General features: G+C 39.1%; 1 protein-coding gene across 3 annotated transcripts in view; it reads right to left on the reverse strand.

Moving 5' to 3' along the window:
- The window catches only part of LOC131931209 (uncharacterized), a 32734-nt gene extending 32211 nt beyond the window's left edge, over window positions 1–523 (reverse strand). Inside the window, exon 1 of one of the 3 annotated variants that reach the window (XM_059287926.1) lies at window positions 379–523. The gene's annotated coding sequence lies outside the window, so the exon portion shown is untranslated. Of the gene's footprint in view, window positions 1–298 lie in introns of all 3 variants that reach the window. The other 2 variants (XM_059287925.1, XM_059287924.1) reach the window with 2 other exon arrangements.
- Window positions 524–11448: the final 10925 nt, after the last annotated feature.

An 11448-nucleotide genomic window follows, 5' to 3' on the forward strand; every position in this document is an offset into this window, starting at 1 on the left:
AACAAACAAAACAAAATAGTAAAATAGTAAGCCTACTTACTGATTTAAATAAGGCACACACCTATAAATATTATTATATTTAGGCCTAAAATTAATAATTTTTACTTCGGGTTATATTCGATATTTTGAGTGATAGCTTTATACTAACTTTAAACACTGCCAACTGACTTAAATTTAAATCCACTAAATTAGAACACGCCACAACACGGCAGTCACTAAATAAAAAAATCAATACTTTAAAAAAAAATAAACTCAGGCCCTAAAGAATAAAGTGACTACAAGGAATCAACACACTAACCACAATCTAACCTAGAATAATCCACCAGCAGTCTGGTATGAAATGTGTTCACATTTAAAAATAGCCGTCTGTAGGCCTACCCGTTTTGCGAAGAAAGAATGTTCATGCACGACTAACGAAAAAGCACATAATGTGTTGTGTGTCAGTGTGTTCGCGTACGCCTTCTCTCCCCTTTCGACACACAAAAAAATGTCACCTTTTGGCCAGGTAGGCGAGTGTGTGACAGGCCAGAAGTGATGGGACCCGACAGCCGTTTGTGGATGGCGTTAGTCGGCTGGTTGGTGAAGATGGTTGGTGAAGATGGTATGGGGCCATAAAGACACGAGAATGTGGAGTTTAAGATTTGTATTTTGTCAGGCGTAGGGATATAGATCTAATATAAAGTAAACTATAGGCCTAGTCTGGTTCTGTTTACTGTAAATGTTTTGTGTCGTAAGGGTAACTGTGTACTGAAAACAAAATTAAGGATGGTTTTTTTTTTATAGTTCGTACAATTTTAGTTGTCCAAATGTCATTATTTCTTTAAAAAAAAGAAACTTAAAAAAAAAAAAAAGAAACTAAGAAAAACAGATAATAAATATAGAAAATGCTAGATCTGTACGTTTACCTTCTTCTATCTAGATCTAGTTCTTTTAAATTTCGTTTAGTTTTGCAAATTAGAAATATTCATAAATAGTTTTCAAAATTATAAGAAATTAATTAAAGTTGCATTATGTATGATTTAGTGGACAGATCTAGTTTTTAGCACTATGTTTAGTAAAGGTAGAAAACCCCCATAAATGATATTGATTTATTTTAGCCAAAGAGCAGTAATCACACTTCACCAGTTTACTACGCTTGAAATTAATCCACAATAACTCATATGACTATAACCGATTAGCCGTACCCAAAAAAACAACAAAAAAACAAAAACAAACGTAGTATTTAGCGACTGATGCACGCTAGTGATATTGTGGTCTAAATTGTGGTAACCAAGTTCATATTTAAGATTAAACTAAGGCTTGTGTAAGCAACGTTATAAAACCTGCATATATACCTGCATAATCCAAGTATGTATTAGCTCTTATATTTTGAGAAGGGTACTGGTCTGATGAATTTTAGCAACATGTTCCCACACTGCGAGAAACCTCCCAACCCTAACACATTCCACACAATTTAACATATCCACCTTACGTAACAGAGTGTGACCTAAGCACCCCACTTACACATGACCTAAACCCCCCCCCCACCCCACACAGTGTTTCTTCCAGACTTTTTTCTCCGGGGGGGGGGGGCACTTGATATTTTAGGGGGGGGGGGGCGATCAACATTTTTCGGGGCGGGGGGGGGCAGCCACTAGTAAAAGTGTATGTTTACTATATAAAATCCATCTCGTTCGGGGGGGGGGGGGGGCTGTAGACTTTCTTCGGGGGGGGGGGGGGGCGGGGAGTCCCACCAAAGAGATGCCTGGAAGAAACTCTGCCCCCACACTACATAATGTGTAGCCTATCCGCCCCCACATACACGGTGTATGACCTATCCGGCTATGCGCCCCCACATACACGCGGGATATGACATTTCCCCCACATACACGCGCGATGTAACATATCCACTCCCATTAACATAGTGTGACGAATCCACCCCCACCCCGACTATCCACAGTGTGGCCCACCAGCACCACACCTTACAAACATCCATGTCGATAGGATCCTTTATCGCCACGGTACTCAGATAGCAATCACACCAGTCTATCTGACGTTCAATATACGTCTCTTGCATCAACACACACGCTAGCAACCTGGCGGCAGGGGCGTAGCGAGGGGGGGGGCGGGGGTGCGGACCGGGTGAAACCATTTAGGGGGGTGACACCAAGCCAAAAAATAACAAAATATATAGAGAAAAACTTGAGGGGGGGGGGGGGTGCAAATCGAAAGTTTGAGGGGGGGGGGTGCAAATCGAAAGTTTGAGGGGGGGGGGGTGCAAATCGAAAATTTGTCCCCGAGAAGGGTCGCTACGCCTCTGGGGGGTGACACCATGAAGTGCCGCACCGGGTGACACCCGACCTCGCTACGCCACTGCCTGGTGGTATTGACTATTGTTGTTGTTATGACAATCTTATCAGTCTTTCTTCCATACTTTTTTTCTCCGGGAGGGCACTTGAAATTTTGGGGGGGGGGGGGGGGCGGACTAAAATTCCCGGGGGTGGGGGGTGGACACTGTTTAAAGTAAATATGTTCTATATAAATTCCATTTTGTTCGGGGGGAGGGGGGGGGGCGGTAGACTTCCTTCGGGGAGGGGGGGCCTCAGCCGAAGAGATGCTTGGAAGAAACTCTAAATCTCATCCATCAAGAAATCTCATCCAACAAGAAAAACATTATCCTACAACTTTGAGGTACGTATTTTAAATCTCGCTAAGTGTTTAATATACCTAATAAAATATTTATTGAACAAGCTGCATCAAAATCTAAAACTCGCTAGCCAGGTTTATGCACAGTGCAAAAGGTGTATACTAAATATAAACGCGTACTAACATTAGGTTAGGTACGTTTCCGTGCTCCAAATCTTCGCGCTTCATAAATTTAAGTTAAACAGAGATCAGATAAAAACATTTTAAAGACCATTACAAAATACTTAAGTGTTTTTTTTTGTCTAAGAAAAGGCGTGTGTAGCACTTTGACTTTTATATTTAGGCCTTAAATTACATCAAGGGTTAATTCAGAATAATCTTTGTCTTAATGGTTAGGCTTTAGATTATATCAAAGGTTAACCCAGTATCAGAGTTCCTTTCAGGTATCTCTTCCGGGCCCCTCTCCTTAAAGAATGTCTAGCCCGCCCCCCTTCCCCCTGACCGAAAAAGAATTTATATAGAAAATATATACTTTTACCAGTGTCCGTCCCCGGAAAGTTTAGTCCGTCCCAGAGGCGTAGCGATGGGGGGGGGGGGGGGGGGCAGGGGGGACATATGTCCCCGGGCGCCGACCTTAGGGGGCGCCAAAATGGGTTGGAAAAAGTAATCGAAAGTTTGAAGGGGGGGGGGGGTGCAAATCGAAAGTTTGAGGGGTGTGTGCAAATCGAAGGTTTGAGGGGGGGGGGGTGGTGCAAATCGAAAGTTTGTCCCCGGGCGCCGGGAAGGGTCGCTACGCCTCTGGTCCGTCCCCCCCCCCCCCACCTCGAAAATTTCAAGTGCCCCTATGGAGAAAGAAGGCTGAAAGAAACACTGCTCAGTATGACGTGTGTTCATCTGGCTGTTTAATGGTTAGGCCTTAAATTATATAGAGGGTTAACTAAGGTAAAACGTGTTTTATTTTTTTCTCAAGAAATCTTTTATTATCAATAAACATGGGGCGATTTAAGATAACAATTTAACACATGTATGGAATATAGGATGTGTTTTAAACTAGTCTGTAATGGAATGGACCATTGTATTCATCTATCAGCACTGACTTGAAAGTCTCGAGTTCGGATCCTGGGCCCGATGGACGGCCATGACCCCATATGATGTGTACCTGAGTCACCTTAGGGGAAGTAAAGGCTGCTGGGCATAGTGCTGACGACACTATCCCTTCATACGCCGAGGTCACATATACAGGTGAACTCTACTTCACTTGCTCCATGGACTGTCAGATTTAAAATTGTCACTTTACTTTATTATCAGCACTGTTATACCTTTTTATTAACATAACTTTTGTGGCAGAGTTTCAAATAAAACTTAAATCTTGTGGTAGAGTTTCAGATAAAACTTACCTAATTAATTAAAGTTTGAATTATTCTCGACGAAAACAAAACACGAGTTATTTTGTGATATCAAACAGCCTTCATCAGATCATAAATAGAGCATTTAATTTTTTTGTCCTATTTGTTTTTTCCTCAGAATACTTCCGTCAAAAATCAATGGCTGGTTTATTTTCGTATTCTTGACAATTTCATTAATTAAACAGTGCGGGTCATGGGCGAGGGAAAAACCAGGTACCATTTTTGTGTACAGTTATTTGATGGATCGAGTGAGGAGGATCAAAGATGGTTGATTTTATCTTCAAGTTCAATGAAGGGAGTAGGGTGGGGGAGTGGGGGTGGGGGGGGGGGGGGGGTGAAATGGAAGGGGTGAATAATTAGTCCTTTGACTAAATCTGTCAATATCAGAAGATTAGATTGGCTGCAACTGTCAATATCAGAAGTTTTTATTAGCTACACCTGTCAACTTACGAAGATTTGATTGGCTACACTGTTAACATCAGAAGATTTGATTGGATACACTGTTAACCTCAGAAGATTTAATTGGCTACAACTATCAATATCAGAAGTTTTGATTGGCTACACTGTTAACATCAGAAGTTTTGATTTTGGAGTTGGTCACGAAAGAAATATATATCGAGTCAAACATTCTTATACAAATATAGGTTGGCAATATTAATTTTTCATCCACTAAACATTACGCGTAAAAAATAAAAAAAAAATAACCATACATTTACATTTAGAAGATTGTAAAAAAAAAATTATGTTTCTACTAAATTAATATTTTCATAATATAGATGTACACATCTGGCTGGGCATAGTGCCAACCACTCTATCCATTTATATGTCGTGGTCACAGAAACAGATCAACTCTACTTCACCTACCCCATTGACCAGAAAGTTAGTTTTGGTACTTTACTTTTAACAAACTGAAGATTACACGTAACAAGAAAATGTCTAAACTTCTATTCAAATGTACGGGCTTATTATTAAAATAATGGTATATTTTATCGAAGTACGGGGTGGGGTGGGTGGGGTGGAGAAGAAAAAAACATTGAATTTGCAAGAAAATCTGTTCTAATTATAGACAACAAAATGGAATCTTGTGGTATGTAAACACTGACGTCACCGCCAGTAACGTCATTTACTTTCGACTTATCAGCGGCATTCTGTTCAACCCTTGCCTTAAAGATCTCGTTAAGATTGGGCGGTGGACCGTTCAATGCTTGTTTAAACATTTTCATCGAATGCAAGGGTAGGGCAGGGAGGGGAAGGTAATGCTCTGTCAGGTGCTTTCAACCGATAGGTCTTAATACACAGACGTCATCACATGAGTTGAATTCAGGGGGCCGGTGGCCCTTGCTTCTGTTTAAGTGTTTTTAAAGTAAATAGGGCAGGTGAAGTAGAGTTTACATTTAAAACCGGTTACTTCTGTGTAAGAAATAAAAATCTCAAGCCAAACACGACGGAGGCTTTTTGTTGTATGGTCATGTTGACAACGGACTTTGTTGATACTTTTTATTTATGGTAAAGTTTTAAAACGTGCTGTTAGAAGAGCCGTAATAATTCATTCAGAGCCGGATACAGCTCGTGTGGCGCGTGGTAGCGACCAATTTTCCAGCTTCTATCTTTATATTATATCAATGTGTGTCCTCATATATATCCGTCCGCTAACCATCCCTGTGACTCTATAGCCCATGGAGGGGGTTAATTAATTCACCACCTCGTAGACGTCTGTATTTGTACTCGTGAGTCTTCACATCATCTACCCACCTGAGTAGGTCTGTCTTTACATCATCTATCCACCTAAGTAGGTCTGTCTTCACATCATCTACCCACCTAAGTAGGTCTGTCTTCACATCATCTACCCACCTAAGTAGGTCTGTCTTCACATCATCTACCCACCTAAGTAGGTCTGTCTTTACATCATCTATCCACCTAAGTAGGTCTGTCTTCACATCATCTACCCACCTAAGTAGGTCTGTCTTCACATCATCTACCCACCTAAGTAGGTCTGTCTTCACATCATCTACCCACCTAAGTAGGTCTGTCTTCACATCATCTACCCACCTAAGTAGGTCTGTCTTCACATCATCTACCCACCTAAGTAGGTCTGTCTTCACATCATCTACCCATCTAAGTAGGTCTGTCTTCACATCATCTACCCACCTAAGTAGGTCTGTCTTCACATCATCTACCCACCTAAGTAGGTCTGTCTTCACATCATCTACCCACCTAAGTAGGTCTGTCTTCACATCATCTACCCACCTAAGTAGGTCTGTCTTTACATCATCTATCCACCTAAGTAGGTCTGTCTTCACATCATCTACCCACCTAAGTAGGTCTGTCTTCACATCATCTACCCACCTAAGTAGGTCTGTCTTCACATCATCTACCCACCTAAGTAGGTCTGTCTTTACATCATCTATCCACCTATGTAGGTCTGTCTTCACATCATCTACCCACCTAAGTAGGTCTGTCTTCACATAATCCATTCACCTATGTAGGTCTGTCTCCACATAATCCATTCACCTTTGTAGGTCTGTTTTCACATTATCCATTCACCTATGTAGGTCTGTCTCCACATCATCTACCCACCTGAGCCACGGCCTGCAAGTAGGTGGTTTTTATACAGTCTTTGGTTACATATCTACGTCTCTTCACCTCGCTTGTGTTTGAAATTCTATCGAGATGACAGTACCATCGCAGTCCTCCTTTACTTACATTCTGCAGCTACAGCAGGGTCTGTATATTTCATGCATCGCTTCATTGGAGAAATGCGAATTTGAATTAATAAGTAGCAATACAAGTTACAACATTACACAAAAAAATTCATAAAAACGTTTAAATAACAAGCTTTTATGTAATAATGCACTAAAAAGTAGAAAATTAATTATACACTACTATTTAAATAACTATAAAGAAAAGCGCGGGTCTCTTTCTAAATATAAGTAAAGGTATCCAATTATCCAATATATATCGTTTTCGATTTAGATCTATATATTTTATGCGCGTTCCTCAAGCACATCTAAGTCGCACAATATGAGATCTACTTGTGCTATTTTTAGAGGCAGCACTCGGCATGGCGCATCAAAGTTCGCGCTGTTTTAAACCCTGACAGCTGACATTAACGAGTGACATCCATTACCAAAGTTCAAGGACGGTGTCACCTAAAAGTTTAATTGCTAAAACCATTAAAGCGATTAAAGTCACGTAGTCCATTAATGAAGTGACCAATGCCGCATACTAGAGGCTGTCGTAAATCGTTTTACGTCTCCTCTTATAAAAGTATCAAAGCACATGTACCATAAAGAAGTGGATATCTTAGCAAAGGGAAAACAATACACTTAAAATATAAATAAAGTTTAGTGGTTTTGCCTTCGTCGGGTTGACAATATTTATTTGACTAAGGTTGCAATTTAACTATCTGATAACCTCCCTTTAATTCTTATGACAGCAGAATATTGCGCAGGGGAGGTCACTGTTTTAATGACGACCAGATTCTTAAGGCTTAGTGGGGTTATCATTTAAATGTGTATTTAAAAAAAAAAAAAAAACAAGTATAAAAACTTTTCTAATAAAAGGCTTTTAAATGAAATGAAAATAAGAAAAATAAAACAAAGTAGAATTCTTAAGTAAGAAAAACCAAAACAAAGGTCAGTTAATTCCATTTCTAATTCATTAACTGTAGTCGATCTAAATATAATCAGTTTTATATTCATGACGAACAGCGAATTACCTGATTCTGAAAAGAAAGAAGAAGAATTCACCAATATATTTCTAAAGCAACTATTTTTAAGCAAGGAAAACAAAAAAGCTGCTATAGAAACTCAAAACAGAAGAATACCCCAATGACAATTAAACAAGAACAGATAATGGTGAAATGGTGTTTATAATTATCTGTCATTGAGAGAATGTGCCTGAACCTAAATACCTGACCGATGATGAACGTCTCACAGTTTTGGAGTCTGAAGACCCAACACACTTTAGGATGCCAATGACTAATGGAGAACCTCACGATGAGCTAGATAAATATTAAGGGGGCTGTACGGTGTTTGCTGTTGTGATCCATCTAAATTTCGCAAAGAAGATTGACAATTTAAGGAAACTATACAAACGATATAAAAAAAAATATTTACACTTACACATGCGACACAATTGATTGGAGTAATTAATTAGGGAAAAAAACCCAGTGTTACGTTATGCCTTGTAAGTCAAAGTTACGTCCCTTGTCTTAGATGTCTTGGTAATGTCCCCTTGAATGGCCTATAGCCCAGTACTGTGTAGCAGAGGGAGAAGCGAGGGGTGCGGTCGCACCGGGTGACACCATTTAGGGGGTGACATCAAGGCAAAAAATTGCAAAAGGTACCGAAGAAAAATGCCTTTTTTTTGTCAGATCCATTAGTGATTAATTAAAGTTAAATAGTCTTTTAAGTACAAATTAACAATCATTGCAAAAGGGCAGGGTATTATAGGCCTATGTTGGTCGACACACACACTCACACACACGCACACACACTCACACACACACACACACACACACACACACACACATATATATATATATATATATATATATATATATATATATATATATATATATATATATACTTTTTTCTTTGGGGGGGGGGGGGTGACACCACGAAATGCCGCACCGGGTGACACCCGACCAAGCGAAGCCGCTGATGTGTAGAGCAGTGTTGTTGATGTGGGAGAGTTTGCTATGAGTGATATCGGGGAGAATTAAAATATTGAAATAGTTATTGAAATTTACTGAAGTATTACGAAAACTTGGTTGGTTTGTTTTTTAAATGATGACAAATTCGTGATTAGTATTAATAAAATAATTGGGGAAGAAAAAGTGAATAAATTTCAAAATTGCCTGGCTCTGATTTGTGTTGTAAGGTTATTGTACAAAAAGCGTGCTATTTAATATAGTTATCTCCCTTTAATGCTAGGGGTGGGGCATATGAGGACAGAGGCGGTGCTGGGACTGGGGGGGGTGTTGAGGTGTGGGGCTGTCTGTGGAGTATATATGGTAAATAAATACACCAAAAGCATGCTGCGAAGAAAATTTTAAATATATGTCTGGTGCTAAAGGTAGCTGTTTGTTACTCTAGAAATAGTGAAGATATACACATTTTTGGAGGTCAATGGAAGTTTTTCGCAATATATTTTGTTATATATTAGGTCTACATTAATTTTTGATAAATTTAAATTACATTTCATATGAACAAAATAAAGAGAAGTATAGAAGTTCTAACTTTAAAAGAGGTTAAGTAATATTTATTTAATACATTAACTATATATAATAAACGTAAAACTTGTATTATAAAGTTCAGCTATTCTAAATATTTTAAAAAACTTATGTAAAAAAAAATAAAATCTTTATTATTTAACTTATTAAAATAAATAAATACTTATGTTAATACTAAGCAAGTTAAAATTACATGTATTGCAATAAAAAAGACAAAATATACACTTTAGTAAATATTTTGAATGTAATTTAAAGTTACCTCCCATAACCGTTTAAAAAAAACATGAACGGGTTAGAACATCTTATCCATTAAGAAAAGTAATGTTTAAAAAAAATAATTTAAACTAAATATCCAGGTTAACAATTTGTAGGACGTTGTCTTTTCGCCCAGATCTTATACGAGAGTAGAGGCAGTGGTGTCGCAGATAGATCTGCCTTCAGTCTTCTTCTTCTTCGTTCTTAATTTTAGTGTTGGAAGTGATCCCCTCCAACACAATACAGTATACGTGTCAACTGGTTATGCGCCATTGAGGCCATTGACTCTGATTTCAGCCTGCTTTTCCTTTTGTATTTGCTTCCATAGCCTTTGTCCAACCAAGAACAAACTACAAGGCAACAGTTGTTTGATTTTGGAGTTGTCTCTCCTAAAAGAGTGGCTCTCGAATTCGAGACTTTTCAGTTTAGCAACCATGAGCTTTACCGGCTTGACCACGCCGACGCCTTTAGTGCCTCTAGGGATTAGGTTTAGTCCAGCTGACTGACCATTTTTAATTTTCTTGATGGGCTTAATGACTTGCACCAAAGTTGGTGGACCCTTGCGTCAGATGAAAAAGTTGTGCTGCAAGGGGTATGTTAGGAATCAATGATGAGGATGGGGGTCGGCGTGGTCGAGACGGTAAAGCTCAGAGTTGCTAAACCGAAAAGTCTCGAGTTCGAGCCCTCGAACATATGATGCTCCTTAGTTGGGGACAGCCAGTCTTCTAGGAGAGACAACTCCAAAATCAAACAACTGCTGCCTTGTAGTCTGTTCTTGGTTGGTAGAAGCAAATCCAAAAAGAAAAGCAGGCTGAAATCGGAGTCAATGGCATCAATGGCGCATAACCAGTTGACACGTATCATTAATTGTGATGTAGGCGTGGTCGAGTCGGCAAAAGCTCATGGTTGATAAATTCGAAAAAGTCTCGAGTTCAAACTCTCTGGCAGATAATGATCGATCCATTCCAACACTAAAAAATTAAGAACGAAGAAGACGAAGAAAGAATGATCAGGATGAGTACCTAACACCTCCAAATGTGTGACAAAGCAATCTCTCTGTTCTGCAACACTTTTTTTATTGTTTTGCCATGTTTTTCCCTCACAGGGGTACTGAGGGCTGGTAGGTCCTACTTTTGTCTGACATTCATGTCATCTTTAAGTTTCCTTGTAGAGAGATTTCTAATCTTCTGGCTTCTATTTCAATCTACGTTATTGTTGTTGCCATCCACTTTTTTTAGTTCCATGTTTGTCTTCTCTATAACGTTGGCACCAGTCGATTTCCATATTTGTTGGTGTTCTAGTCTATAGTCTTTAAAAGCCATATCGCTTACGGAATAGCTCGGGGCGCAAAATTGATCGCTGCAGGGGCGCCGGCGGACTCGTTTGATTCAATTTATTGAACGACTATAAACCCCATTTTATCCATAGTCAATTGCGCTGTTTAAAACGAACGACCGTGGCACCAAATCGCACCTATCCCGGGGCCGCCCGTGCGAAAATGATTTTTTTCACCCACAGAAACCTTCTCGGGAGTATTCTCAGCAACTACCCAACATTTCATGGAAATACTATTGTTATCGTAACACTGAGGAAAGAATCCATTGACGGAAGCTTTAAATTCAGTGTTAAATCTTAAATAACGCACATCATATTCCTTTGCTATAAATGCAACCCGTTTTACCATTATTTGAATTAGCAGCATAAAAAAAGTTTTTGAATCGATGTCAGTTATATCCCTATAATAAATTAATAACAACAGATTAACTATATGAAAATGACCACATGCAGTGATAATCTAATGTGGGTTGGTACATGAATACCCACGTATTAGTGAGCACGTATCCAATGTTCTAGTTTAGAGATTATCTTCTTATTGATAGAATGTGGTGACGTGTATGGCGTAGTAACATAGATGACACAGTTTAG

The sequence above is a fragment of the Physella acuta genome, unplaced genomic scaffold (assembly GCF_028476545.2).
Source record: "Physella acuta isolate Inbredline_101_S28 unplaced genomic scaffold, ASM2847654v3 ptg001919l, whole genome shotgun sequence".
Lineage (NCBI taxonomy): Eukaryota > Metazoa > Mollusca > Gastropoda > Physidae > Physella > Physella acuta.